This window comes from Pteropus medius, unplaced genomic scaffold, assembly GCF_902729225.1.
Source record: "Pteropus medius unplaced genomic scaffold, Ma_sr-lr_union100, whole genome shotgun sequence".
Lineage (NCBI taxonomy): Eukaryota > Metazoa > Chordata > Mammalia > Chiroptera > Pteropodidae > Pteropus > Pteropus medius.
Window position 1 is genome coordinate 187912 of NW_024351729.1, and position 24369 is coordinate 212280.

General features: G+C 40.0%; 1 long non-coding RNA gene across 1 annotated transcript; it reads left to right on the top strand.

The window, feature by feature from the left end:
- The first annotated feature begins 13312 nt into the window (after window positions 1–13312).
- Window positions 13313–14228, top strand: LOC120587434 (uncharacterized). Its single transcript, XR_005648962.1, has 2 exons — window positions 13313–14046; window positions 14122–14228. It is a non-coding gene; the product is annotated as an uncharacterized LOC120587434 (long non-coding RNA).
- Window positions 14229–24369: the final 10141 nt, after the last annotated feature.

Consider the following 24369-nt stretch of genomic DNA (forward strand, 5'->3'; position numbering starts at 1 on the left):
GTGTGGAAGTTGCACCTGAAGCCATTAAGAGTTATGTTCACAATGACTTAGGATTTTTGCTACAATACAGCAATATGGTGGCTGCTGATTCCACCACTCTAAAGTAGCTTCCTCAAGCAGTCTCAGCCTCTAAATTTCAATGCTTCCTCAAGCAGTCTCAGCCTCTAAATTTCAATTAATGTGCTACAGCCTCTCCGATTGCCTTCGAGCAGATTGTCCGACCGCAGACAAAACCTCAGGCCAGTTATCTAGCAATCATTGTCTGATAGCCTACACTACTATCCACAAGCAAGTATTCTCATGCAGACATGACTTTTAGATTGAAGGGCAGTGAGGTGGATGTCTCAGCCAGGTTCTGTTACACATAGACTCTTCTTTTCTCAGTGTTTATGTGAATTTTACCAAGGAATGTAGAAGGGTAACACAAAAGTGAGCACTACATCATCACCTCAATGTCTTGTGATCTCCCTGAGGCCAGTCTCTCTGTGGTCACTTGATTCCCACGGGGCAGCCTAGTGACTACTGCAAGAATCCCAAGTTGTTGCTACAAGATTTTAAGGTGACTTCCATCTCATCTTCCTCTGATGGCCTAAAGCAAGGGTTTTCAGAACTGCCTCAATGTCAATACCTCAGCTTTCTTTTCATGGTTCTTAAGCAAGAACTTCTCAGAATTTATAGTCTGAGATTTGCTCTAGAGGAATTCTGAGGCAGCCGTTCTTTCCGCCATGAAGAGGTATCCTCACAATGACTCAGCATTTTTTCCCACAATACAGCAAAATGGTGGCTATTGTTTTCAGAGCTATCCAGTCACTTCCTCACAGCATACTCAGCCTCCAATTTTCAATGCAGCCAATGTATGACTGCCGCCACTGACATAAAGCAGGTTTCCTGACAACAGACAAAACCTGAGGCAAATTAACAATCATTGTCTGGCCGCATATACTGTTAACCTCAAGTAATGGAGCTACTCTGATTGGTCAGTGAAAATGCTAACGGGGATATAGCTGTGCAGCTCTAATGGACCCGGAAAGCCTCAGTCTTATTGAAATACAATTCCAGGAACTCTTTTATAAGGGCTGGCTCAGATGGCAGGAACACAGTTCAAGCAGGCAGTTCAATACAGGTTTCTCCCTGAAGTGTAGTTTACATGAGAGGTCCCTGTTTAGAAATAGCTACTAGGCTCTGCCTTTAAATTTGAGCTCAGCCACTAGGAGTTCTTAGTAGGTTTCTTTCTCAGAGTCCACATTCCCTACAGTCACTCAGCTCAAGATTGATCAATCAGCTTTGTTTGTGCCATGTTTTTACTCCATGTCTGGTGGAGAGTCTGGCAGTCCTATTAAACACCCTCACAGAGGAGAAAGAGAGTAATTCTTCAGAAGATAGAGAAGTGTTTAAGAAACAAAAAGTACTTTCCCTAGTTTCAGCCTCCTGAGAGATGGGTTCTTCAGCTGTTCTTTTGAATCCATGGAGGGGACACAGTCAAATAAAGAAGAAACTGCCATAAAATTCTGTAAAATATAAATCACTTAATAAGGAGAATATAGGAGACTGTGACAGCCTACAGTGGGGACAGCTCCCAGAGTCTAGGATCAGGGAAAGAAGAGGAATAGAAGTTAGGTAGGCAAAGAAAACCTTGGCATTTAGGGAATCAAAGGTTACTTCTATGTCAGGGAGGAGGGAGTTGGGGGGCAGTGTAAGAGGTAAGCTGAAGAAACCAGACCATGGGGCCTTGGGGAGACAACTGGTAGTTCATACTGTATCCTAAGGAATATCAGAAACTCTTAGAACTTATGGTAAGAGATTCTTATCTGGGAATTAAGAACATACACTGATCCTAGCTGAACTTGGTTCCCTGTATCCCCTGGAAGTTTGAAAATGGTGCCTTTCTGCTTCACCATGAACCTCAAATCATACTGGATAAATACATAAGCCCCATCTTAGGTCCTGACTTCCCCATTCCATAATTTATTTTCTCCCTTCTTCAGTTCTGACCCAATTCTCTTAGCTTTTGCCTGCTCAGATTTAAAGGCTTGCTTTTGGCTTTGAACCTTGACTCCCAGTGCCTACTTCAGGCAAAAACTCACAGTAAACTAGTGACAAAAGTATGCTTCCTTAACAAATGTGTCATTTAGGAAGGTTTATCAGCTGCAAAGAATATCATACTTGACTAAAGATGGCTCAAATAATAAGAGGTAATTTTCTCAAGTTATAGCTGACCAGCTCTGAGCCGGCTTCTCTATGAGATTTATTTTTATAAGTTATTTTATTTATTTTATTTTATCTTATTTTTTAGTTAAGGCTTATGATTGGTATACAATTATACATTGGTTATATTAGTTTCAGGTGTACAATATAGTGATTTGACATTTTTATACCTTACAATATAATCACGCCACTAATTCTAGTAATTATCTGTCACCGTGTAAACTTATCACTATATTATTGATTATACTCACCTTCCCCTTTTCTTTTTAATAATTTTATTTTTTTAATTACAGTTGGCATATGATATTTTATTAGTTTCATGTGTACAACATAGTGATTAGACATTTATATAACTTACAAAGTGATCACTCTAATAAGTCTCAGTGGAACAGTTTCCCTGGTCACCTGAACTGAGTGCTTCTGGTGTGTCCCTTGTGTGGGTTGTGTGTGCCCTCCTATTGTAGTCAAGCTTTGGTTGCTGTTTGCATGTTAATGGGAGGGATTGACCCTTGGGCTAATTGCTTGTGAGGACTTGCTGGTGACCAGTGGAGGAGTTCTTGTGCAGGGGCCCTACAGAGCAGGATTTGCTTAAGCAGGGCTCTGATGCCTGCTAGTTTGGGACCAGGATGTCTTGCTCCTCTAGGGTAACCTCTGCAGCTGAAATATCCTTCCCAATTCTCAATCACCACAAGTGGGTGTGGGAACAACCTGTTCTGCATCTCCATCCCTCCTACCATTCTTTAGGTGGTCTCTTCTGTGTCACCAGTTGTAGAACTTCTGTTCAGCTAGACTTCAGGTGATTCCCAATTATGGTTGTTCTGTATTTTAGTTGTAATTTTGATGTGGTTGTGAGAGGAAGCAAGCACAGCATTTACCTATTCCACCATCTTGACCAGCAGTCCCTCTATGACAGTGGTCCCCAACTTTTTTGGCAGCAGGGACCAGTGCTCCTATGAGAATCTAATGCCTGATGATCTGAGGTGGAGCTAAGGTGGTGATGCTAGTGCTCGGGAGCAGCTGAAAATACAGATGAAGGTTCACTTGCTCACCTCCTACTGTGCAGCCTGGTTCCCAACAGGCCACAGACTGGTACCAGTCCATGGCCCAGCAGTTGAGGACCCCTGCTCTATGAAGTTTTGGTTACCCCTAGAGATCACAAAGATTGTTGCAGCAAATGTTAGGATCACATCCTCACAAATTCAGCTCACGGCCTGGGCACATGGGCCATGAGATAATGGCCAAATTATCTTCCAACCACAACTCCTACCTTTTGTCTTGGAGAAAACCTCCTCAGAAAGACACTCCCACCCACTCCTTAGTCGACTTTCCTTTCCTTCTCACTGACCAAAGACAGTTTTCATAGACATATCACAAGCAGGGACTCTCATTCTTGAGATTAAGAATTTTTGGTCAACGCTTATCAAAATCAGAAGGATATTTTTAGCACAGAGGAAGGAGGGAAATCATTTTGGAGTAAGAAGCCAACAGTGTCTGTTACACTTAAAAAAGTACAAATATAATGTTAAAAAAAAACAATTATCATACTTAATAGCAAAACATTAGCACATTCCCATCAATTTCAGGAAGAAAACCAGAATGCCTATTTCCACAATTATTTTTCTAGAAGTTCTAGTTAATTTCTTAAGACAAGAGAAAATGAGAAGCTTAAATATTAACAATCATGAAATGAATAGCACTAGTAGAGGCTATGTCTTCCTACTTAGAAATCAAAAAACCAATGGCTAATTAACTAAAATAAATAAGAGAGTTCAGAAATGTGGTCAGCATGCAAATTACAAAATCAATGTATTTATACCAACAACAAATAGTTGAGAAATATTAAAGAAAAAAAACTCAACCACAATAACTCTAAAAAGAATAAAATGCCTAAGAATAACTGGACTTTTTTTTTTTTTTTTTTTTTTGAGGTTGATCAGGCTTTAGTGTCTAAGTTTAGACTGGTTATTGTTTGTAACCAAGTAACCCATCTTTGGCCTTGGTATTTGCCACTTCTCCTTAGGAACCTGTGTTAGAGGCTCTCTCAGCCCTCCTGGCTCCAGCTCTTATGAATCTGTTTCCCATCTAGCTTTCCCAGTGGTCAGCAGAGCAGAGGAAGGACAACCCTCTGTGGAGTGACCACCCAATTTGACACTAAGAGCGCTGGAAAGGCTCTTGAGTTGGTAACAGCAAATAATACAAGACACAGCATTAGGTGAGGAGCTGAAAACGGGAGGGGAGGTGTTGTTTAACAGTCTATATAAGGAAAAGTCAGACTTTTCACCCCACAGGAGAAAAGAGGTATGTTTTCTGCAAAGATCTATAAAAGGTCCTTGATCCAAAGACAAGAGGCATGAATGTGAATGCCACCTGGAGATGAGTTGCCAGATGAAAAACAGAGAGAAAATGACAGCGAGATGCGTTTGTCGCTTCTTCTCTTGATCTTCATTTACTCTCCACTTTTAGATATTGTATCTAGAGACAACAGGTCTCCTCAAAGTTAATTTTTAAAATGGATTTTGTGTTTTTGTTTCTTTATTCTCACTGTTGTTTAAAGAGTGGTTTTTCAAGAGAACAGAGATGAAAACATCTTTACATCTTTAAACAGCATCTTACAACCAGGGTGCCCAGTGTGGGGGAGACACAGAGAGACCGATGGAGGAGGGAGACAGCTGTGAGGGTGCTGCCTGAGCTGCTAATGGCTTTCCAATTTCTGTTCTCACTTCCTCTAAGACTGTTCTTCCTTTCCTGGGTAATGTAGACCCCATGGGTCCATTAAATAAACTTCCTTATTTGCTTTCACCACCTCGACTGGGCTCTGTTTCGTGTTCCCAATTAATCCTTGGCTGTGAACATCAGTAGTATCAAGATATGGGGTTTCAAGAAAAAAGAAAATATGGAATCAAGCATGGAGCCCAGATTTGCAGTGAGCCCTGAAGGCTCACATACATTGACACAGGAAGAGGGCCACCCTCTGATGGGGAAGCAATTACTCTTGTGGAACCAACATTGTGCTGTGAGATCAAAAGCTTTGATCTTCTAAATGTGAAGATACTAGAAGATTCTCATTACTCTCCACAGATTTAACTAAATCCCAGTGAGGAACATGTGTACTCCCATCTTATAGCTGCCTCATGTTGCTTAAACACAAGCCTTTCTTGTTTTCCTGGAAAGCGTAAGTGTAATGGAGATAAAGAGGTTGTAGAAGACTTGAGGAAAGTCAAGCCCCCCATTATCCTTCCAGAGTACTTCCCTTTCTGACCCTCCTAGAAAAGGATGCTGAACACCCATTGTACAAAGTGAGTTCTTTGAACAGGGTTGAAACTGAGCCTGGGCAGCTAATCTGATGATTTCCCTGCCCCCATCCATTGTTTCCCAATCCATATCCTATGGGACATTTGGGTAAGAATGATGGGATTGGCAGAACTCCCACTATTGTGTGGCTAAACATCAGCCTCATTAGAAGACAGAGATTCAGGGAGAATCTGGCTTATGGCCTGACTCTTAAGTCTGTGTGGGAGCTCCAGGGGCAGAAAGATTTCTGCCTCATGATCAGGGACTTATGCATGAATCATACCAGTGAGGCAGAAATTACAGAATGTACAGATGCCACCAGACTGGGGAACAACTGATGCTCTGCATACACTCCTCCATATTATTTATACATTGATCCACACTTTACCTCACCCCAGGTTGCTGTGTCAAAGTCTTGAAAAGTAATCCTCTTAAACTTATAATGAGATAAGCAAGGTCTTAAATTTATTACTGGAAAATACTTTTATAACTTTGGGACAAGAAAGAATTCCGAAGCAAGACTCAAGAGGTATAAACAAACAAATAAAAAGACTGATTAAAGTCTACTGCATTAAAAATTAAACAAAAAATAAAGTGAAAAGAGAACTGACATGCTGAGAAGATATATTTTTCAGTGCATAAAATCAGCAAAAGATTTATATCCAAAGGCAAGTGTGGAATGGGTAAATATTATGAACAGGAAAATCACAGAGGAAATAGGAATGGACAATAGATACGCAACTTCACTAGTGAATGGAAAAATGCAAATTAAAACAGAAATATATCAAAACCAAAATAAGATAACCACTTCGCACCCACTGGAATAATTAGAATGAAAAAGACAGACAACCAGTGTTGGTGAGGATGTAAAAAGTTGGAACTCTCAGACACAGCTAGTGGGAATGTAAAATGTTGCAGCCATTGTGGAAAGCAGTTTGTCAGTTGTTCAAAGGTTAGACAGAGCTACCATATGACCCAGCAATTCTACTCCCAGAAATATACACAAAATAAATGAAAACACATGTCTTCATAAAAACTTGTACAGAAATGTTTACAACAGCATTATTCATAATAGCCAAAAGATAGGGAAAAACCATATGTCCATCAATAGGTAAATAAAAGGTGGTATATCCATATAATAGAATATTAATTATTGATGAAAAGGAATGAAGTACCAATAGATGCCAGAACATGGATGAACCTTGAAAACATTATAATAAGTGAAAAAAGATAATCACGAAGGTTCATGTATTGTATGATTACATTTATACGAAATGTCTAGAATAGGCAAATCTATAGATACAGGCAGTAAGTTAGTGGTTTACGTGAGCTGGAGGTGGAGGGATTGGAAAATGACGGTTAACTTTTGTGCAGGGTTTCTTTGGGGGATAATAAAATGTTCTGAAGTTGATAGTGGTGATGATCGCACAACTCTGTAAATACAGTAAAACCCGGAGAAGTATATATACACTTTAAATGGGTGAATCTTATGGTATGTGAATTACATATTGATAAATCTGGGTTTGTTTTTGTATCCCCTTTTTCCTTTTTAATTTTATTAAATTTATTGCGGTGACATTGATGAATAAGATTATCTAAATTTCGAGTGTACAATTCTATAACATATCATCTGTATATTGCATTGTGTGTTCACCCAAAGTCAAGTCTCCTTCTGTCAGTGTATATCGGGCCCCCTTTACCTCTTCTACTTCCACCCCCTCTACTCTCCTCTGGTAACTACCATACTATTGTCGATGAAATACTGCCATTTGCAACAACATAGATGAATCAAGAATATCATGCTAAGTGAAATAAGTCAGGTAGAAAAAGTCAAGAACCATATGATTTCATTCATATGTGGGATATAAAACAGAAAGCAAAAAATGAACAAATAAGACAAACAACTAAATTAAAGTCGGTTTTTTTGTTTTTGTTGTTGTTGTTTGTTTTTAATGAAATACATACCTTCCACTCACCTACCCAAGGATAATGAGCAATGGAAATAATCATTTACTGCTGGTGGGAAAGTAATGGGTGCAGCCACTTTGGGAAGTATCTAGCAAAGCCAAAGTTTCACATATCTTAAACTGAACAACTCCAGCCTTAGACATGTACCCTACAGAAATCCATGCAGATGTGCAGGAAGGAATGAGTGCAATAGTATTATTGCAACATTATTTGTTCACCAATAGACTAATGAATCTATACATTGTGCCATAGTCATAGGATGGAATGCCATACTGAAATTGAGTTAATGAACTAGAACTACATGGGTTAATATGAATAAATCTCAAAAATATACAATTGCATAAAAAGATAAGCTTTGAAATAATATGTATAGTATATCCATTTTATAATGTTAAGTATATATGACCTGGTATTATTTTTGGATTTATCACATGCAGTAAACTAAAAATATGCAGAGGAAGGAGAACCAGCATATCTAGAAAGTGGTTACCTCTGGCAAGGAGAAGAAAGACTGGGCTGAGTAAGAACTGTGCATCATCTGCTTCCTTAATGTTTTAATTCTTTTAAAAACGTGTGTGTGTGTGTGTGTGTGTGTGTGTGTGTGTGTGTGTAAAGCAAAAATGGCAAGATATTAAGATTTAACAAAACTGGGTTGTGTTTATACATATGTTTATTATAATATGCTCTATATTTTCTGTATTATTGAAATATTTCATAATAAAACAAAAATGCTTTTAAAAGGAGGCTTAATTGACATGTATTATTCTATTTAAATTTTTACATTTTAAATATTTACCGATTGTAAGCGCACTGAATTCATCTTGGTGAACAATTTCATGCTTTGGGGGCTTCAGGAAACCCGTGAATCTGTAGACAGAGTAATGAGGAGGCAGGGAAAAGAGGTTCACAGCAGGCGCTGACACTAGTTTTAAAGGTTTATAAATGGAGATTTGAAAGGAAATGGCCTGGCCAAGTACACGCTGTTTATAAATGATAGATGCTATACTTGACCCCTTCTCAAGATCTGGAAGAAACTTCTGATTACAAGGTCAGTGCTATATTCACTACACTTGTCCCCCCAGGTTCAAAGTCATATAGATTCCTCATGTAGGAATTCAGAGGCATTTGAAAAATAACTTTTTGAGGCCATACGAATATTAGGTTGTTGACAAAGACAAACCTCATTACTAAACATACTATTAGAATAAAATTAAAACATATAAAACATTGCACATTCATTAAGGAAAATTTGTATATTAAAGGAAAGTTTAAAGAAGAAACACTCGACAACATCTCATCACTTAAATATAATCTTTCTCAACATTTTTGCTATATATTGACTTTTAAAAATATATATAAATTTGCAAATAAAATTTACATCCTAATACTTCTCCATGTTCTGGAATATTCTGTGAAAGCATGTGTTATCCAGTGATAATATTCCATTGAATTGATGTTTCATAACTAAAACATATCCCTATGTTGGAGGTTTTTGCTGTTTCCAGTTTTTAATAGTATAAACATTGCTGCGATGTCTTCATGCCTTCCTTGTGGCGCAAAATGGAAGAGGCAGCACTTCTTAACATATTACTAAGTTGCCTTATGAAATAATTGTCCCATCCTTCTTGAAGGCAGTTTGTCTTTAGATGTGGGAATAAGTTCTTAGTGTAATACTAACCTCCCTTCCCCCACAAAAAAATACAAAAGAATGTATACGTGAATTAGTTTGGGTTAGCAAATGGACTTTAGAATAAGATGTAATGGCTTTAATTCGAAGCTCTGCCATTTATAACTGTGTGATTTCTCTACCTCGGTTTTCTTGTCTGTGAAATAGAAATAACGCAGTACTTACCCCAGAGTGCAGTGAGGATTAAGTGAGGTAACACCGGTAATGCTCTTTAGTGGCACGTACATAGTAAACATTAAAAAATCATTAACTACACTAGCATCTTTGTTATTATTATTGAGATAAAGGCCAGGTGTTGTTCAAAACTCTACCTGTATTAATTAATTTACTTCTCAAGACAACAGAAGCATTGGGTGCAACTGCCAGGTCAGGCCCTTACTGAGAAAGAGGGAGCCCTCCTTCCCTCTTCGGTCTTCCCCATCCTGCTCCTTGAAAGTGGTTGTGGTGCCTGGAACTCCATCTTGGACTGTGACAGTGACAACCACACCCTGAGGACAGTGGAACAGAAAGTCGAAAATAACCTGGGTCCCAGGTGACAGTGCAGCCACCAATCCAGCCCTGAACCGTCTAAATCCAGACTTTTTACATGTGAGAGAAATAATCCTCTGTCTTGCTTAAACTACTCTTAACTGGAGTCTTATCCATGACAGTCAAACCTATATCCTAATTCATATACTGTGCCATCAGGCAGGTTCTACAACTTGAGTCATTCATGAGTTTTGTATTGAAATAAATGCTCATACTTCTGAAATGGCCTTTCCTTAAACCGAGACAGGGCCAGTTAAAAGGAGATATGAAGTCCAAAACAAAATGTTTTCCACTTGCTGCTTAGAGACCACTCAGGCAGAGTATCTCTCAAAACTAGAACTGCCCGGCTGGAAAAGCAGCTTGTACATTAATAGCTAGGAAATAGAAAGGAAAGGTGGAAACATGAGGGTGGCCCCCAGATATTTTCAATTCACACATTATTCTCATCCTGCTTTGCCTTTCATATCCATCTATCTATGAGCCATTTCTACTGTTTTGTCCCTCAGGTGCCTCCTAGGCTCAAAGTACCTAGTGAGGAAGTGGTCGGCTTCTCTTGGTCCTTGAGCACCCTATACTTACATGCAGGATCTTAAAACGCATTGTGCAAGTCTGTGTCAGATTTCTTCCTCAGGCTAATGAGGGAAAACTGCATATTTCAGGATTCTGGTAAGACATTTCTGCCCTGGGTTGTAGGCTCAGTTGAAGCTGCAAGTTATTGCCACGAGAGGGCACTATGTATCCTGCCAACAGATTCAGAGAGGTTCTTCCAGCAGCTTCAAGAAATGGCCGGGTTGGCAGAGGGGAGAGGAGGACATTTCTCTTCAAATATATTTGTTAGTCCCTTTTATAATTATGGGGTTATCTCACTCCATTTTCACACCTGTCCCTCACCATTTCCCCCTGGATGTTCTGAAGACACTTCAGTATCAAAAGTCCAAATTCCAGCATAATTTTCTCCACTCTACCCCATCCCCAAATAAAACAACCTTTCTCCTTTTCCTCCTCTCCTCCATGTTTCTCTATCTCAGTTAAGAGCATCTTTATCCTCCAACCACTCACACTAAGATGATTGATTCCTGTCCCCTCCCTTTCATTCCTACACCCGAGATGTCACCAAAGCCAAATTATGCTCTAACCCTGGCCTTTTTCTCCACCCAGACTGCGCCTCTCTCACTGTGCCTCAAACAGGTATTTTGGAGTCCTCTCAAGTTTCTCTCCTCTTTAGTCATCTTCAGTACTCTGACGACACTAGAAAGATCACTTTGTTTTCCTCCTTAAAGATTAAAATAAGGTAGAAACAACCCAAGTGTCCACTGAAGAGTAAGTGTACAAACAAAATGTGGTCTACCCCTACAGTAGAATATTAATCAGCCTGAAAAAGGAAGGCAGTTTCAACACATGCTCCAACATAAATGAACCTTGAAGATGTTATGCTAAAAGACAGCAAAGCTTGGATTAATCCAGGACTGGCTGTTAGACTCAGACACTTTTATCAAAAGACCTGGCTTTTGAAACAAAAGTCCCAATCCCTGGAAAATGGTGAGACAGAGAGATCAACTTCTAACATACGTTAATTTATAATAAACTTTTAAATCATCTATTTCCTCAATATCTAATTTCCATTTTTAACTAAGCAAAATTTCTGGGTTGAATTTAATTTTTTTAGTACACTTTCCTACGGAAAAAAAAAAAATTCTCAATCTCCATTCTCTAGCTGGGACTAGCTTTGCCTAAGAAGTAATAAAGCTGGCATTCTAGTTTCCAAACAAGGCTTTGGGGCTTTGATTACTGAAAATTTGTCTGAGGCAGCTTAATGTAGTGGTTAAGAGGATAAACTGATCTAGAATTCACCAATCCCAGGACTACTCCTGGCTCTCTCAGTTCCAATGTAGCTACTCTGGGCAATGGTGATAATGATATGATTTTTATCTTTCCTTCTATTTTATGGTGTATGATATTTATTTAGAATTGTGTATATTGAACCATCCTTGCATCCCAGGCATAAATCCCACTTGATTGCGTTGTATGATCCTTTTCACGTGTTTTTGAATTAATTTCGCTAATATTTTGTTTAGAAGTTTTACATGGTACTCATCAGGGATATTGGCCCTGTAGTGTTCTTTCATTTTAGTATCCTTATCTGGCTTTGGTAACAAGGTAATGTTAGCCTCATAAAAATGAGTTTGAGAGTGTTCCCACCTCTTCAATTTTTGAAAGAATTTGAAAAGCAGTGCTATTAATCTTTAAATATTTGATAGAATTCACCAGAGAAACCATCTGGTCCTGGGCTTTTCTTTGTTGAGAGATTTTTCATTTCTGGTTCAATCTTCTTATTATTGGTGTTCATGTTTCAGACCTGGTAGGTTGAACTTTACATTTTGCTTTGGTGCTTTCCAACTATGGGCAGTATTACTAGGAGAAGGGAGGGAATTAATTTTGGAAAACGAAGCACTTTATAGGATCTTCAAATAGTCCTGCCTTGCTCTCCAAAATACAGAGCTTAGGGCATCTGAGGAAACTGCTGCAGGAGGGCGCCAGCGAGCAGAAACTCTGTGCCCATTAGACAATAACTCCCTATTTTCCCCTCCCTCATCCCTTGCCACTACCATTCTATTTTCCGTCTCTGTGAATTTGACTACTCTAGGTAATTTATATGAATGGAATCATTCAGTATTCCTCCTTTAGTGACTGGCTTACTTCACGCAGCATGATGTCCTCAAAGCTTATACGTTTTGTAGCAAGTGTTAGAATTTCCTTTCTTTTTATAACCGAATAATATTCCATTGTATGAACATGTCACATTCTGTTTACCAATTCATCTATGAACACTTAGGTTGCTTCCAATTTGGGTTATTTGTAAATAATGCTGCTATGAACATGGATGTGCAATATCTCTTCAAGTCCCTGCAGTTAATTCTTTGGGGTATATTCTCAGAAATGGAATTGCTGATTATGCAATAATTTTATTTAAAATACTTTTAAGGCCCACCATACTGTTTTCTACAGCTGTTGCACCATTTTACATTCCCACCGGCAATGAACAAGGATTCCGATTTCTCCTTGTAAACATTTATTTAGTTTTTTTTTTATAGTATTCATCCTAATGGGTATGGGATGGTCTTCTCTGAATTCTGGCACACTCATTACATGAATTAAAGCGTAAGCTTTAATTTTAATAGTGTTCATTTCTAATGAAAAACAAGCCGGGTAGTGGAAGGGCTGTGGTGGCACAAGTTCTGGGTTCTGACCAAACTGCGTCACTGGAAGGCCCTGGGCAGGTGAGAACTTCCTCCAGGCCTCAGATTCCTCATCCTCTGGGGGTAGGGAGTACAATTGGCCAGGTGCCAACCCTTAGCTGAAATAGACTTGGATATATTTTAAATGGAGTTTCTCTTCCACACCAGTAGCTGGTTCTGGTTTGTTTTTTGGTTTTTTTTTCCTTTTACTCATTTCACCGCCCCTGGGGTGGAGCACAGCCCTGCATGTCCGGATTCCTGCGTGGTCTGTTCCCAGGCATCCTTTGAACCTGGGAACCACCGAGATGTTGGACCTCCGGAATCCTAGAGAGGACACACACACACACACACACACACACACACACACACACCTCCCCCGTCAGGTGGATGTCGGTGCACTTCCGGTCTTTGTGTGCCGGGTGAAGGCAAGTAACCCAGGGGATTTAATGTTTAATGCTCCGTCCTGGGCGTCCGCGGGCTTGCAGTGAGATTCGTTCTGAACCCGCAGGACCATGGCGTCCCCAGACCGGCAGCTCCAGTCTCCGCCTCGGTGGCCCCTTGCTGGCGTTCTTCTTGCCCCCGCATTTTTGGTTTCGCCCTCCCCTCGTGTCCCCAGCAGGCCAGGAGTAAGGAAAGTCCAAAGCCTCCAGGGAGGCGGGAGGGGGAGGGTCCTCGGTTTGCCCCCTCGTTCAGGCCTCTTGCCTGCTGCCGACCTTGTTCCTTCCCAAGTCCATGCTGCTGTCCGTGGGAAATCCTTTTGAGCCGACCTTGTGGAAAATCTAGGCTATCGAACTGAAATACTCCGCTCTGGATCTCTCGACTTTATATTTTCATTATTCAACATAAACTTAATAACCGGAGCGTTAGGCTAAGTATAGGGGAAATGATGATTCAGACTAGATTCTTACCTTTCCCAGACAGAGACGCTCTAGTAAGGGAAATGACTGTGTTCTTGTATAGCACAAGATGCCCTAAATGAAAAAAGTGGAGCAATACGGGATAGGAGCTACTGCGGAATGAGGAAGACTTCGTAAAGTGGGTGGAATTCGAAGGAGGGGGTAGGAATTGGATCTGTGGAAATACCCTCACAACCAAGAACATTCCAGATGGAGCTGGAGCAAAAGCACAAAGGTGAAAGGGGGGAAGAGCTAAAGGGAGAGTGGTTAATATTTCAACACCATTCTGATAAATGTTTATTCTGTGCAGGGTAGTGGCGATTAAAGAATGTGTGGCCACAAATACCTACTCTGAAGATTGTTAAATTCCTCCTGCCAAAAATAACCAAGCCCCTTAATAAAATAAAAATAAAAAACTGGATTTGTTATCTAGCGATAGTATAGCAAAATGAGTCTGCATGCCACTTGAAAGCTGTGTGACATTGGGTGATTTTCTTACCTTTCTGTCAGATTCCTTGTTTCCAAAGGAGGGATAATAACACCTATTTCATAGGAAGAAATGAATGCGGTAATATGTATAAAGCACCCACCTCTGTGTGTGGCTGAAGGTACTAAATCCTCATATATCTTTCTGTACTTGATTTGAAGTGGTGTCATTCCATATCTTTTCTTGCATCATCACAGTCATCTGACAATTAGTATCTTCATTTTTCTTTGCACAAACCTCTTTTGCTACTTTCATTATTTCCTTCTTACCTTCCTCAGTTTCTTAATTTTAGATTCTAGTCTGCTTTTTAGGGTGTTTCTTCTTTGAGTACTTTAATTTATTTTTCATGCTTGAAATCGTGTATTCTTTTTCCTCTTCGAATTTATATGCAGACGTTTGTGCTGTAGCATGATATATGCATTCCTAAAAACTTAATGTTCTACAAATCTCCATGTTCTACAAAATCACTCAAAATAAGACCAAGGCTAATAGAGTTGGAGCAGACTACTCAAAACAGTGTACTTTTGTAACGAACATCAAGACAATAACATTCTCAATTTGAAATGTTAGCACAGTTAGAAGATATCAAATTCCTAATAAAAGGAATACTACAGTGTACGGGATTTACATTAAAAAGGTAAAAGGATAGCTACAGATGGCAAACAAGTACATGAAAAGGTGCTCAATATCACTTATCCTTAGGGAAATGCAAATCAAAATCACAATGGGGTATTACCTCACATCTGTTAAAATGATTGTCATCAAAAAGGCAAGAGAGACGCTGGTGAGAATGCAGACAAAAAGGATCCTTCGTGCACTGTTCATGGAACTATAAATTGGTGCAGCCTCTATGGGAAACACATGGAGGGTCTTTAAAAAATTAAAAATGGAATTACCATATGATCCAACAATCTCATTTCTGGGTGCATTCTGAAGGAAGTGAAATCACTATGTCAAAGACATATCTGCACCCAGTGTTCATTGCAACATTATTCACAATAGCCAAAGCATGGAAACAACCTAAGTGTCCATCCACAGATGAATAAAGAGGATGTGAGATACAGAGATAAATATAGATGAATATTATTCAGCCATGAGGAAGAAAGAAATCCTGCCATTTGCGATATGGGTGGATTTTGAAGGCATTATGCTAAGTGAAATAAGTCCAACAGTGAAAGACAATAAGATAAGTATGATCTTACTTATATGTGGAATCTAAAAACAACCAAACTCATAGAAACAACAGATTGGTGGTTGCCAGGGATGGAGGGGTGGGGGATGGGCGAAATGGGTGAGGTGGTCAAAAGGGACAAACTTCCAGTTATAATTCCTGGGGATGTGATGTACAGCATGGTAACTATAGTTAACAGTACTGTATTTTATATTTGAAAGTTGCTAATCAAATCAATCTGAAATGTTCTCATCACAAGAAAAACATTTGTAACTGTGAGGTAATGGATGTTTACTATACTTACTGTGGTGATCATTTTGCAACATATACATATACTGAGTCATTATTTTGTATGCCTAAAACTAATACAATATTATGTGTAAGTTATATCCCAATAAAACTGGAGAAATATTTTTAAAGAAGAAGGTAGCTTGATGGAAGGGCTGTGAGGAAAGTTTAAGGGTATTGAGTTAGGAAGACACAGGGAAATACATAACGATTCGGGACAACTGTCCAATTAGCCTTTCCAGAATAAAGTATGTGGCCACCTGAACCAACAGGAAGAAAGATGGGATGTGTGCTGTAACAAAGGGGTCCTCAAACCCCGGGCCTCAGATCGATATCAGTCTGTGGCCTGTTAGGAACCGGGCCGCACAATAGGAGGTGAGCAGTGAGCCAGCGAGTGAAGCTTCATCTGTATTTGCAGCCACTCCCCAGCACTAGCATCACCGCTTCAGCTCCACTTCAGATCATCAGGTATTAGATTCTCATAGGAGTACCAGTCCCTGATGCCAAAAAGGTTGGGGACCACTGCAGTGTAACAGGTTGCCTAGCTTGCTGAGTTCAGCTTTGTTGGCGTGCTTTGCTTCCAGGTGCTGTCATTTAGCAGCACAAAACAAGAACATGCTAAGGAAACTTGTGTATGAAACAACATGACTTCACATTATATTAATATCATTCTCCTGTCTACCAAGTGTATCTGAGCTAATTCATATTCCAGGAACATGCATTCTAGCTAAACAGACCATGTAGTCATTGTTTTCTTCTGGTCCTTTTATAACCCCTCCACCTACATTTTTCCTAATTTCTCAGGAGAAGATATGATGGATAATAATTTTTGTTTCTATAGGAGAGATGCACAATTATCAGACATTGAGAAAGTATGTGTGGATAAACGGGGTGGAGTGGAGGACATTAAAATACAGGCAACATAGGTAGTCCTCAAGTAACAAGTGCCGAATGTACAAATGTTCTGTAAGTACAGAAGCCAGATGAAACCTGCCTCCTCTCTCTCTGCCCTTCCCCTACTCTTCCCCCTACTCCACCCCCAACTCACCCTCCTCAATCCACCATCCACCCCAAAGGCTCTGACCGGCAACCAAGAATTAAGGTTCAAGGACATATCTGATCTGGCATCTCTTCCTCACCACCTCAGGGAAACCATGTACTCATTGCCACCCTTTCCTGCCTGTCACTGTTTACCATTCAGCTTTGTCATCTCAAGCCTACACTCACGCAGATATACAATCCCCTCTTGAACTCCCTGCAATAGGCCCCTATCTTTCACCACTTGCCTTTTACCTTAGGAAACATGCTGTTTTTCTCTCGCCATTTGTGCTTTTCATTCCATTTGTGAACTTCAAAACAATAATCATGGCTGATTTGATCAAAAAATAAGCCAGAGCTATGTGTATCAATTAAAGGGACGACCATAGTATTGAAGTGAAATTACATAATGCTACCAGCACCTCAATCATTTAAAAGCCCAGATACCTCACTCAGAACCTCCACAGAAGTAATCTTCTTCATTCGTCCTCTAACCCTCAAATACTAGCATCCAGAATGAATAAAACTGTGTTTCTAACTCAATTTTATTGTTTTCCTTTACTTAGAGGCTAGAATTACAACAATGTTTTCTATTTTCCACAGCATTTTATCTACATTATGTTTTAGCTAAGCTTTCATGAGGGCCTGACTGATGTTTACAGCACTGTCTAATTGGGAAAATGAGTTTCAAGTTCCCAAGAGCCAATCTACAAATTAACTATTGGAATATATTTTTGTTTATATTAGAGATAACTATTTATATGTTAGTATTTTAGTCTTCTAATATTGTACTGTTGTTAATTTTTCTCTTTCAACCCCCATTTATTGGCTTTTTGCTATTTGGGGGGAAATAACCCTTTTAATCATTCTGCATGGAAATCTTTCAAAAATGTATAGCACCTTCCTGTGTGTATTTGATTTAACATACTTCTTCTGACTCTGACTATATTACAAACATCCTTTACACAACGACGTCCTCGGTGTTCTTTGCCCCACATGAAATGATTCTACCTAAATAACTTTCTTAGTTTCACTGTACATTTCTTTTAAAAGAAAAGGTTAACAGAAGCCTCATATATGCAGATAATTTGCTCAGATTATTAAATATGAAACCTGCTTTTATGTCAGTTATTATAAAAGTCTCTGAAGTTTTTTAAGTTATTTCTAAGTGACTCAAGAAGTCTGAATTTGTTTAAAATGCCATCCTTGGCACAACCCTTTCCATACGCCATTTTAAAAACATGGTTTGACACAAATGTTTACTTTGTAATGTTCAAAGAGGAGCTCTAAGCCTGTTTAAAAATAAACAACAAACTCTGTCCTTTGCTTGGGGCTCAGTCTTCATTTCTCAAAACTTACTGCAGACTGCCTGACATTTCTTACTCCATTTATGTATTTACAAAGGTGAAGTGATTTATGCACTCTTGTTTTCCAATTTCCTTTTGGGCAATGGTTATAAAGTATCATTTCATGGATCCACTCCTCTCCTGTCATTTATCACTCCCACTTGGAACATTAAAACATCCTCTATCTGGGAGCAGGTCTACAATTAGTGTGTTCTCAACCACATGGCTCTGCTACTGGAAAGGTGGGACTATCAGTAAAACCACATCAAGGACGATTGCCCGTTCAAGGAAGTTCACTTCTCAAGTGCTCTATCTATGTTAGAGCACTGCACAGTATTCAGAAACAGATCCATCCCATAGTACTAATCTGCCACTGGGAATTGGTTTTGTCTATTTTTAAATAGGGACATAAAAAATAGATGAAATCACAGTGGAAACTATAAAACATTAACACACGTAACAGCCACAAAGGATAAGCACCTACTAGGAACTAGGAATGGTATTAAAAGTTTTGGATCCACAAAGAGATCACTTTTAAAAGTCAGTACAACCCTGTAAGGTTGGAATTATCATGCCTGAATGAGGAAACCAAGGTGCAGATAGTTGCCATTAAAAAGTTCAGCAGCAAAGTCAAGTCAATTCAGGTTCAAAGCTCAGGCTTTTTTCACTAAAATTCTTCTACCCAGAATGAAGACAAGAGCCGTGTTTAAAGTTTTTAACCAACCGTGGATAGGATGACAGTGACTAATCATCACTTCAGCACAGCTGGCTGAGAAGCAAGCCAACTCTCTACGACCTTTGCAAGCATATTAGAACAGGTTCCAGGCTGTTTGGAAAACCCATGGACTCTATGCATTCTGGGGACTTTTGCTTTATAATGGAACAGAGGAAAATTAAAGTGTTGAAGACAAGAGGGTAGTATGATCCTGCATTCCAGAGATAGCCAGAGATGACGGAATATTCTTTACTGGAAATTCTATCTTCCTTATATTGTCAAGTAGATACACAAATGACAATGATAGAAAAACATAAGGACTTGATGGCTTTTTGAAAACTGCTGAACAGCAACAACAAAACAAAAAAATATATTTTTAAGAAATATAAAAATGTCCTTTTCCATAGGGGTTCAAATGTCTTCTTTAAGTTTTGAGAACCATTTGATTTATAACCTGAATACAGCCATATATTTTGCTCTAGAAAAATCCTGGAGCTCTTTCTTCTTGCTCCAAAATGCCCTGGCTGCTCTCTCAGTTCCCACACAGCTGTCATTTCAGGGTCTCGCTTCAGCAGCACCCTGGGGAGCCCTTGACCCACTCCAACTCCACCCCCCTGGTGGATCTCTGCTTCTAGATCCCATTTCTCTCTTGGGTATGCCTCCTTTTGGTGAAATGTAGCCATCCATAAGCTTCCTGAGATAGAGTGTCTGCGGAGTAAATATTTTGAGAACTTGCATATCTGAAAATGTGTTTTTGCTCCCCTCATAACTCTTGTTTAGTTTGGGTATGAAAATCTAGTTTGGAAATTATTTACCCTTGGAATTTGTCTTCTAACGTCCAAAGTTCCTATTTAAAAAATCCAGGAGAATTCTGATTTTTAGTCTTTTCATGAGAACTCTTTTTTATTTCTGGAAATCTTTGGGTTCTAAAATTTCACATCAATGAGCCGGTTTTGTTTTATTTGTCCCCATTCATTTTGCTGAGCATGCAGTGGGCTGTACAAGTTCTTTATTTCTGAGACATTTTCTTAAAATTCTTTTGTTAATAATTTTCCCCACTTCGTTTTCTCTGTTCTCTCTTTCCAAAATTCCTAAAGTTTAGATGCGGACCTCCTGGCTTGATTCTCTAATTTCCATACATTTTTCACTCATGTTTTTAATCTCTTTGTCTTTTTGTTCTATTTGCTGGTATATTTCCTTAACCTTCTCTTTTATTGAATTTTTTTTCATTTTTGTGCTAATATTTTCTATTTCCAGGATATTCCTTTTGTTTTCTGAATGTTCCTTTTATAGAGCATCTTGCAGTTTCTTCCCATATCTCTGAAGGCATTAACTGCTGAGGTGTTTGTTAAATGTTTTTTTCCAGATATTTGCACACCAATGTTCATAGCGGCATTATTCACAGTGGCCAGGACATGGAAGTAACTAAAGTGTCCTATGATAGATGATTGGCTAAAGAAGCTGTTAGTACATATATACAATGGAATATTACTCAGCCATAAGAAGAAATGAAATACTGCCATTTGCGACAATATGGATGGACCTTGAGATAATCATGCTAAGCAAAATAAGCCAGACAGAAAAAGCTGAAAATCACATGATATCACTTATATGTGGGATATAAACCTAAAAGCAACAAATGAACAGGACAAATAAACAGAGACTCGTGGACATGGATTATAGGCTAGTGGTTACCAGAAGACTATGGACTAGTGGTTACTAGTGGGGCGGAGGAGGAGGGGGGAGGTAGATGGAATAAAGGGGGTCAAATATAGGATTTAGGAGGAAAGTGAAGTGGGTAAAGGGGATCAAATATATGGTAGCTGAAGGAAACTGGGCTTTGGGTGGTAAACACACAATAGAATATACAGATGTCAAATGATAATGTAAACCTGAAAATTATATAATTATATTAACCAATGCTACCTCAATAAACTTAATTTTCTTTAAAAAATGTTTTTTTCCTCCCTACATTGTCATGGTTAGGAGGTTTTTCTCTTGTTATGGTGGCCTACTATTATATAAATGGGCAACAGATAGCCCCTGTGTTGTTTATTTCTTCACAGCAGGCTTAAAGCCCACCAATGCTAAATTCAAATTCTTACACATCCAATTACTTTGAATATAACCCAAAGGAGCATATTTTTAGCCATTTAGAGCCGCCTGCTTTACAAAACTGCATCTATCAACTAGCCACAGATAAGACAAACCCTGGGGCTATAAAAGAACCCCAAACCACTGCCACACTTCAGGGTTCTCTAACCTAGAAGCTCCCCAATGTGGTGCTGAGTGAGTCACCTAGACATGCAAGTTCCCTCTCTGTCCCCTCTCTCCTGGGAGCTCCCTTACCCTATTCCTGCTCTGGGTCCTGCAGCTGTCTCTGTAAGGTACCTTTCCTGCAATTCTGTCCCAGAGTTACCAAACAAAGCTCATTGTGCAATACTTCCATATTGTGGTCCTATCTCTTCCTCCATTAGTCTGGAAATCCTCAACCTCACCACACCTACCCATTAGATAGGGGCTTTCTTCAATTGTCTTGGCTGTCCACTCACATGAACAGAGTCAGTGTGGGACTCACACGGAGTCAGTTGGGGACTCTGGGAAGGTCCCTGGAAGGCTCCGGTGTGGGTAGGCCTGGTTCACTATGAGCTTCCCATGAATGATCTGGTGAGACCTGGACCCCAACTCTCAGTGTCTAGATCTTGTTTCTTGGTCAGTTTCTGCAGAGGAAAACCCTTCTGTCTTCTCCTGAGGATCCCAAGACCATTAGATGCCCGGGGAGGAAAGGACTTGATCCTTGGGATGGGGGTGGGTAAGGCCAAGACTGCTCATGCACCTTGGGTCTGAGAGCCCACATCCTCAGACTACCAACCATACCCAGCTGGATCTCTACACTAAGCACAGCTGAGGTGTGGGTGCTCCATGGAAAATGAGAGATTAAATAAATATCTACCTCTGGAGACCCTCCCCCAGCCCTGCCCAGGTGCATTCTTTTTCCTACAATAGGAGATGACAAAATCTTTCTGTAAAGGGCCAGATGGTAAATATTTGAGGCTTTCCAGTCCACGTGGTTGATGTTATAACTACTTAACTATGCCATTGCAACGCAAAAGCAACCACAGACTATATAAATGAAGGAGCATGGCTGCATTCCAAAATCACGTTATTTTGCATGCCAAAATTTGAATTTAATATAACTTTCATGTGTCCTGAACAATTATTCTTTTTTATTTTCCCAACTGTTTAAAAATGTAAAACTCTTAGATTACTGGCTGTACAAAGCAAGTAGCAAGCTGCGTTTGATCCAGAGTGTATTGTTAAAGGCCTCTGAACCTTTCTTACTCTTTCCCTTAGCAATGCCTCCCAGTGCTAACTTTTGTCTGTAGGTATAAAGGTTACTGGTTTTTTCTCCCTCATGCAGCCTCCAGGACATGCCGTGGAAATTCAGACATTTATGAATTGCCTTGGAATGGAAAAGGTGGTAACAGTGATTCCGAGAGCTCCTGCCAAGTTCTACCCCGGGCGGAACAAGTTGTTGATTGTTCTCTTTCCCTGGATTTTAACCAAGGTGATAAATGAGTGTAGTGGGAGGAGATCTCTGGGAAATATGGGAGCCCACACTCCCAGGCCTTGAGCTTATCTGAGTCAGAACCTCTGTCTCCACCAGTAGAGACTGTTTTAAGTAGGCCAGTACCTGTCTAGCCTCAGCTTTCAAATCATCAAAGAAAGAAATCCCACCTTTCTCAGTTGCAAGGGCAAAACGGGATTTGGCAGAAACAAGAGCTGCTTCTGCTTCTTATTAATGTGTATTTTGGGGAAAAGTCAGTTCTCTTTGCTGAGCCTTGATTTTTTAATCTCTAAAATGGGGATCCTTACTTCATTGGGTACTTGCATGGATTAATAAAATAACAAATCTAAAGTCTCTGTCACAGTAAGGTTGGCTCAACAAAAGGCTGATAGTATAATTCTTCTTTATCTAGACAAGGAAAGGTTAAAGGTCAGAGAGGTTAAAGCATCATCCAAAGGGCACACAGATCATTAGGGGTAGAGGCAAGAATACAATTTGCTTTCTCAATTCTTTAGCGGATATTCTTTTTGCTACCCTGCACTGCTTGAAGAGAAGGCCTTAGTTCTTCTTCTTTCCACCACATCTGAAATGCTATGGTAGACAAAGTGTTAGGGCTGCAAGATATCAGGTCTGTTCCTCCTTTTCTCACAACCCCCTTGGTTTCTGCTGCAAGATACCAGATCTGTTTCCCAATTTTCTCACAACTCTCCTCTCACAGACAGACACCGGGCAAAGCTGACCTCTCCACATTATATGGTACAGGGGTATTGGTGGTAAACCCCCTTTACCAACCTCCTTTTGCCTCAACCAGCATCCTCATGTCCACCTCCACTCCCTTCCTGATTCAGCCTCCCTTCCTCTGGGCTGAACCACTCAGCCTGGATAGTCACAAAGATTCTTTGTAATGTGTTTACGCAGAGAGGAGTGAGAGCAGGGACCTGGCTGTACTCACCCCACATGGGCCCCCAGCCCTATTTACATAAAGAGAGAAGGAGCCAAGATAGATGATCCTGTTGCCTGGGGTGCCGGATTCAAAACATAACCCAAGTCCAGAGCCTGTGGCTTGTTTCTGGGCTACACCATACAATAGCAGCAGGGAGGCGCCTCTTTACCTAGAGTCCTGTTTGCTCGGCTGAGAGATGTTTGTACAGGGAGGGAGGTGGCAGCAGCCATCTGGCTGTTCACTGGCTAAGCAGAGGAGCCTTTGCAGGGCAGGCACCATCTGTGTTCCAGGGCTTCTGGGGAGGCTGCTCCTTGACAACTGTCTCTCTGAGACACTCATCTCTTCTTTGAGAGTAAATATGGATGATCTGGGAAAAATTCTTAAAGCAGTGTTTTGTTTCGTTTTGTTTTCCTTCTTCATAGCCATACCAAATAAATCATCTAAGATCTTTTCCCCAGTTTTATTTTACAAGGTAGGGAGAAATGCAGTTTGGGGCACTAAAAGAATGGTGATGTTTAGCACCTATAAGTCACTTTACAAAGTAGTTTACAATGCATTGTCATACCCACCATTTTATATGATCCTCAAGACAGTGAGGTGGGTAGTTGTGGCCAAAATCATCCCTATTTTACAGATGAAGAACTGACACAAAAAGGCCAAGTTGCTTGCATGAAACCACACATACAATAAGAGGCAGAGGCCAATGACTGCAGATTGCATGTTCTTTCACCCTGTCCCCATGCCTTCCCATTTGGCTGAAAAGTGAGTTGTGCAGAGAACTTTTTCCCACATGTAACCACCTTGCAGGTGGCTCCCAGGAGACAGGGACATGGTGGGAGCCAAGGCAGTAAGCCACAAGAACACTATGCCGGTACTATAGGTCTTTCTATGGGTATCACCAGTGGGGCATTTCCTGGGGGCTAGACAAAGCCTTATGTGGACCAACCATGTGAAACCGCATGTAATATACACACCATTCTACCACCAGCAAAATCATGGAGG